Source organism: Amblyomma mixtum, chromosome 5 (genome assembly GCF_055824585.1).
Source record: "Amblyomma mixtum isolate Tamu chromosome 5, ASM5582458v1, whole genome shotgun sequence".
Taxonomy (NCBI): Eukaryota; Metazoa; Arthropoda; class Arachnida; order Ixodida; family Ixodidae; genus Amblyomma; species Amblyomma mixtum.
The window spans coordinates 174675940-174682548 of record NC_143016.1 but is presented as its reverse complement, the minus strand read 5'-3'; positions in this window follow the sequence as shown (position 1 = coordinate 174682548).

Sequence of the window (6609 nt, the reverse complement as noted above, 5' to 3'; positions counted from 1 at the left end):
TAGCCGCCGCGGCCGGGATCGAACCCGCGTCTTTCGGGTCAGCAGCCGAGCACCATAACCGCTGAGCCACCGCGGCGGCTCCATGCGTCTTCTAATGCTAAGGCCCATTTTACATGCTGCGACTAGAAATGAACTGCTTGTTAACGTAAGAAGCTGGGCTAGTTGGCATGTATTCATGGTTAACGAGCGCAAAAAGGACGAAGAGGAGAAGGCGACAACACGACACAAGCGCTTGTGTTGTGTTGTCGCCTTCTCCTCTTCGTCCTTTTTGGGCTCGTTAGACATGAATAAAATACTCGGCCTAGTCGGTGACACCCCTGTGCGATTTTCAGTCAGTATTTTCGCATGCAACGCGTACCCAGTGAATTCGGTTGGATGGACACTCAACAAGGCAGAAATTTGGGCGAGTTGGTACGTATTCATGATATTGTTCACACCGCAACAAGAACGGGAAAAACGAAAGACGGATATGTCGATATGTCGATGACTACTTGGTGTTCACCCGAACAGGCAGCTTGCGTAGAAGCATGGTCGACGTTATTAAGATTTTTAAGGAGTGTGGACGCGGGCTTGAGTTCACAACTGAGGTTCCCAGCAACAGTGAACTGCAGTTTTTGGATTTGGCACTGTGTGGGGAGGGAAACACTTGTGCTGGTGGTATCTCCCGAGGACAGCCAAACCCTTGCTAAACATCCGGTCTGGTCATTCGAAGCTCATAAAAGAGGGCATTGCCGTTTCTTGCTTGCAATCGGCTCTCCGGAAATTTTGCCATGAAAGAATGGGAGAGAGCATTTTGGCGCAAGCAAGCAGGTTGCGTGTGAATGGGTACCCTGATCGACTCATTTCTAGAACAGCGGAGAAGCTTCTCAGGCAGCTTAAGAATGGCGTTCGGCCGAAAGAAGGCCAAAAGAGGAAAAGGCCAGCTGTGGTCCCATATGCACACTGCTTATCACATGGGCTGAACAGAGTTGCAGGCAGATACGACATTGCCGTCGTCTTTTCTGCGCCCAGAAAGCTAAGCACGATGTGCAAACAGATCAGCCAGAGGCTAGAAGGCAAGAGGGGTGCCTGTCAGGTGCGGCATTTGTCCCCGGCGGTACCCTGCGAAGTGGGGGTGGTGTACCAGGTTCCCTTTTCATGCGGTGCTATGTACATCAGCAAAACCGGCAGGTGTGTGAATAAGCGCCTGTTGGAGCATGAAAATACGAGAAAAAATGAACGCCTTTCCCACGCAGGCGCCCATTGCAGGAACTGCCAATGCGAGCATATGAAAGCTCATGCAGAAAAAAGGGCAAGAGGTGACCCCCTTGCACAGTCTATGTTTATGTGCAAGGAATGCAAATGCGTACCGGATTATAAGAACACGCGCATCCTGTTCCGACACGGCGATAAGGTCACACGAGAGATAATTGAGGCCTTTTATATTAATCAGGAAGGCAGTCTATGTATCAGCAGCCCTTCGATTGCCTTATCCGAGAGGGAGTTGAGGTATCTGAACTCCCACGTGCCTTCCAGAAAACGTCTGTGCTTGATAAGTGTTTCTATATATACCGCTTTTGTTCTTCAATAAAAACTAGTTGATAGTCAGCGCTTGTTTGTGTTACTCTTCCGTCTTTCGTTTTTTCCCGTTCTTGTTGCGCTGTGAAGATTGCTCGATGTTGGTATAGGCAACCGTTGACTAAACACGACAGAAACGCTGCACGTAATGTGTGGACGATGTTATGAACAGCGTGTTTTTCAATGCAAGACAATATTTCGTACGTTTCGATTAGAATCAACAGTTTTGCTTCCGCCGCGGCAACAGTTTCCACTGACCCCACGTCACGCGCCGTCTCCGTGCTCCTCATTGGTCAGTCTTAGAGCAAACACACCGACGCTGCGACTGAATACCAACCGGACGGAACTCGATCGCCAGCCATCTGCGTCTGGACCGATATAATTCGGCGCGTCGCAGGCGAAAACCGCATGCATGTGAAACGGGCCTAACGAACTAAAAAGTTGATATTCTTTGAGTGAGCGTTTTTCCAGTTTCTTAACCACCCAACGCACTTCCGTTGGCACAATGAATACAGAACACTTGGACAAACACGATGAAACCTTCTCTATCCTGGGCTGCCGTCTGACTCCCAGGATTTTGCAGCTGCGCTATAGAGGGTTAACAATCGATTGCAGATATCTTTTAAAAGGTAACTATAACACATTTGCATCCGCCTGTGCTCACACATGGGCACGAAATTCTGATCGTGGCGAAAGGGCTCGGTGGAAGCACAAGAGGCGAACAGACAGAAGGAATGAATGGCGCGGACAGGAAAGCGGGATTTATTGAGATCGCAAGAGATATCCAAGCCTAAAAAATGGGCTTAGCCGGAGCCTACAATACTACAGAGAGCGGCACATGACGGTAGCGAAGCAATTTCAAGTCCAAGAAGAGGCAGCCAGAGACGGCAGAGAGTGATGAAATGGAAGATGAGGGAAAGCATTTTCTTGGGATAAGTTTCCTCGACTGATTGGAGATTCAGGGTGAGGCTTTTCACCCTCCCCTTACCGCCAGCACTGAGGCTGTGAGGAGCACTGTATGACAGCTGCGGCCTATGGAAAACCATTGCCTGGTATCCGGAAAACGTGATGGAAGCAGTACCTTTGAAGCGCCAAAAAAAAAAGGCGGGGGCTTAGCTTTGGTTAAGCCTGGTAGGTTGCGAAAGCAAAAGCGCAGCGCCTCCAACTGAAGGATTGCAGTGCGCCGCGTCTACAGGTCACGCGTGGCTACCGGCCGCCGCTGCGCGACGACTCAAAGCGTCTTCGGTAATTTTTTATATTTTGTTTTTGATGTTGTTGCGACTGAGAGAAAGAAAACATAATTTACAGCTGGTATGACGTCACAGCGGCAGTAGCGCCACAGGTGCGCAGCGCGGCGTAACTGCAGCCGGGCTATCTGGTCGCCCATATTCACTCCGCTAAAGGTCAAATGTAACTACGGCCGGGTAAAGCGAAGGCTTGAAAGTGCGAGTAGTATTGCTTTCGCAATAAAAACATGCGCTACAAACGTGCGGGTCAATGTTCACAAGCACTAAGCACGGACGATAAACAAACAACGCTACCGCCGCAGTGGCTCGGTGGTTAAAGCCTTCGGCTACTGAGCCGGAATACCCGGGTTCGAACCCGACCGAGGTGGCCACGTTACGATCGACGCGAAACTCAAAAGGCGCCCGTGTGCTGTGCGATGTCAGCGCACGTTAAAGATCCTCATGCGGTCGAAATTATTCCAGAGCCCTCCTCTACAGCACCTCTTTCCTCCTTTCTTCATTCACTCCCTCTTTCCTCACTCCCCTTACGGCGCGGTTTGCGTGTCCACTCAGATGTGACACATTTACTGCGCCATTTCCTTGAGTAAAAAAAAACACTAGCAAACAAGGCGTAGGACAAGGCCTGCGCATCGAGCTATACAGAAGACAGGAATTGTAATCAAGAAGTGGCTTTTTTTTTCTAGAAGAGCAGAAAATTACCAAAACATGGCATCAATGCCGATTGGTTTTATGCTTGTTCAGACCGACCATGAGCGCTTTTGTCGCCTACATTAGGTGTAGCTTACACGGATGCAGCACAAAAGACGGACCGAAAGAGAGCACCCGCAAATTCAGCGTTTCTGCCCTGTTGAACAAACAGCTCACTCCCATGCTCTGCGCTGCCCCTTTTTCCTCGCTTATTCACACGTGTAGCGTTCGACAGCGGAACCCCGCCATCGGGACCGTCGAGTGCGGCTCGAAAGCAGTACGAGAAGGAGCAACCAATCGCACAAATCCGCTTCGCTGCAGATCAAGCCGGCATGGTTGCCCTAGAGTGCTACTCCCAGTCTTTAGATGAGGCCAGAGAAAAGCGATGAGCCCAAAGGGGGCATCAGCAGCAGTCTTACACGACAGGCACTCCCCGGCAGCGCAGAGTTCCCGGTGGAGCAAGGCACCTGCATGCAGCATCGTCGGCGACCCGAAGGTCCTAGCTGTGGTCAGCGCCATGCCGTTGAACAGCCACGGAGACAGCACCGCCAGGGGCGGCACCAGGCGCAGCACCATCACCCACACCAGGGCCAACACCGCGGACAGCCGCAGCGCCACATTGACGGCCCCCACACCAACCAGGCGCTCGCCGTCGACTGCGCGGAGACATACGCACCGCGCTCAGTGGAGGCACTTCAAAGACAAAGTGGTTTATTCTTCTGTTGCCTAGGAGGCAGAAAAAAAAAAGCAAAGGTATGCCCACCTACGTGACACCCCCTCCCCTCTCAAGGCTCTCGCCAAGGCTTCGTTTGCCGTCAACATTGGGCTTGTGGACTATTTTGCGAAGCGTTGTCCCCGTTATTTTTTTTTTGTCCCGCCGCGGTGGCTCAGGGGTTACGACGCTCGGCTGCTGACCTGAAAGACGCGGGTTCGATTCCGGCCGCGGCGGCCGAATTTCGATGGAGGCGAAATTCTAGAGGCCCGGGTGCTGTGCGATGTCAGTGCACGTTAAACAACCCCAGGTGGTCGAAATTTCCGTAGCCCTTCACTACGGCGTCCCTCATCGCCTGAGTCGCTTTGGGACGTTAAACCTCAATAAACCTAAACCAAATCGTTATTTTTTGGACAGGATAGCACTGTCGTCCTTCTCAACATCATCAAAGCCATACAGCCGTGCTCCGTGCATATGACACCGATTGTTCGTCTACCGCCATCGTGACAATATGGTTGCGTAGCGCATGCTGTGCCTATGGAGGAACCTCTCAAAGCTCTACTTTCGGTGCTTTCTGACACTGGTAGCTTTTTTTGCCTCACTAAGCACAGCCCTCATTGTCAGGCTTTGAACAATTTCTACACTTCAAGCGAAAGTTCGACAACACAGCATAGTCAAGATATATCCAGTGAAAAGCTCCACGACGGCCCAGACGCATTGGTTTGAAGACTGGACTCGAGTCATCCTTATGGCACACGGCAATGCTGCCCTTGCGTCCAAAGCACATGATGCTTCAGTGCATGCTTCAGGTGCCGCTGAAATGTTTGTTAGGCATGCTATGATGAAGTCCCATACCAGGGAAGGAGATATATCGTTCATCGCCGTCTGACCACTACTGGTCGAGAGCATCGATTGACGAACGAGCATGCTGCTTTTGAAGGGAATGCCGTTCTTAGAGCCTTCCGCCTTCCTTGAGTTCTAACTTTCCTCGATATAGTGATAGGCACCTCTCACAAATGTCAACTTCTTTGCGAGCCCATAATTCCCATTGCAACTCAGCAAGTGTACTAGGCCGCTCAAGACTCACTGCATGACGTTCAAGGATGCCTGCAAGCCAACAACCATGCACAATGCCGCCGGTTCTGTTGCGGAGGCCGTGGAAAAAGTCGCGACGAAAGGCGCGTTGTCGCTGTCGCCGATTTAAAGCCCCACCTTGATGGACCCTTCCGAGGCGTACACGCGAAGCGCCGACGCGCACGGGCGTACGCTGGAGCCTGTCTGCGCATGCGCAAGGCGCGACGCGCGAGCAGGCGCGAGCGGGGCGCAGATATCTGTGCATGTCAGATATCGGCGCCTGCGCACGGGCGCTCGCGTCTGAAGCGGGGTCCGGTTTACTACAATGTGAGGACCACGGGAGTCTCTGTGACTCAAGTTCGCCCGTATCCCGTGGCCCAAGTTCGCCCGTATCTGCAACCCCCCCCCCCATCAGCCCCGCGCGCTTCCGCAGCCCGACGCTCCCTGCGACCGGACCTTGCCACTACGCAGCTAAGCCACCGTTTCTCACCACTCGCTTTACTCTTTTCCTTGCCCTGTCACTCTTTCTCGTCGTAACCTTTTGTACAGCATTGCTTTAGTTGTGTAACTCTGTTGTATAGTTCTCGCCCTAATGCTTCCTTCTATGTGTTAATTGTAGTGTTTGTGTTCTCATTCTGTGTGATTCGCGTCGCGCTTATGTACTGGCGCTACTTTGTTGGGCGGAGTTTTTTGTAACCGTTTGTTCTTGTTCTTGCCCAAGTAAAAGGGGTGGTAACAGAACTTGCGTACGCCTCATGCCTCCGGTCAACGGCTAATCAGGCGTGGCCCCTATCGCCGGTCAGCAGTCGAACCTCATCTTTTGCACGCGGGGTGGAGAAGTTTGTCGCTCCTCCCCCTCCGAACTTACGGAGAGTGCAGTGGTGGGCAGGTTGGCCCGAATAATCATAATTTCGGCGCCAACCAAACATCTAGCCGCCCACAATATCGTGACACAGCTGCTGCTGCGCAGTGTACTGGAACGCAAGACAGCGTCGTTGAGATTTTTTCCTGGCCGTTGCATATGTACAAGAATGTAAAGGTTCTTGAACGACAAATACTCATTAAAATATTTGTCCCCTACTTGCTAATTTCATGGCCTTTACGTTTTTTTATATCAACGGCATGCACCGCTTTGCTGGTTTCAGACTTATATAGTTCTAGACTTCATGTGATATTTTATTTACTTATTAAATACGCAAAAACATGGAAGCATTGGTATCAGTTATGTCTGCCACGATTTTTAAGATGTACGAACACATTCTTTTATTTAAAACAAATACGTATTTCACGTGTCTAGACAGTGCATAGAGTTATCTAATACACAATGGCATT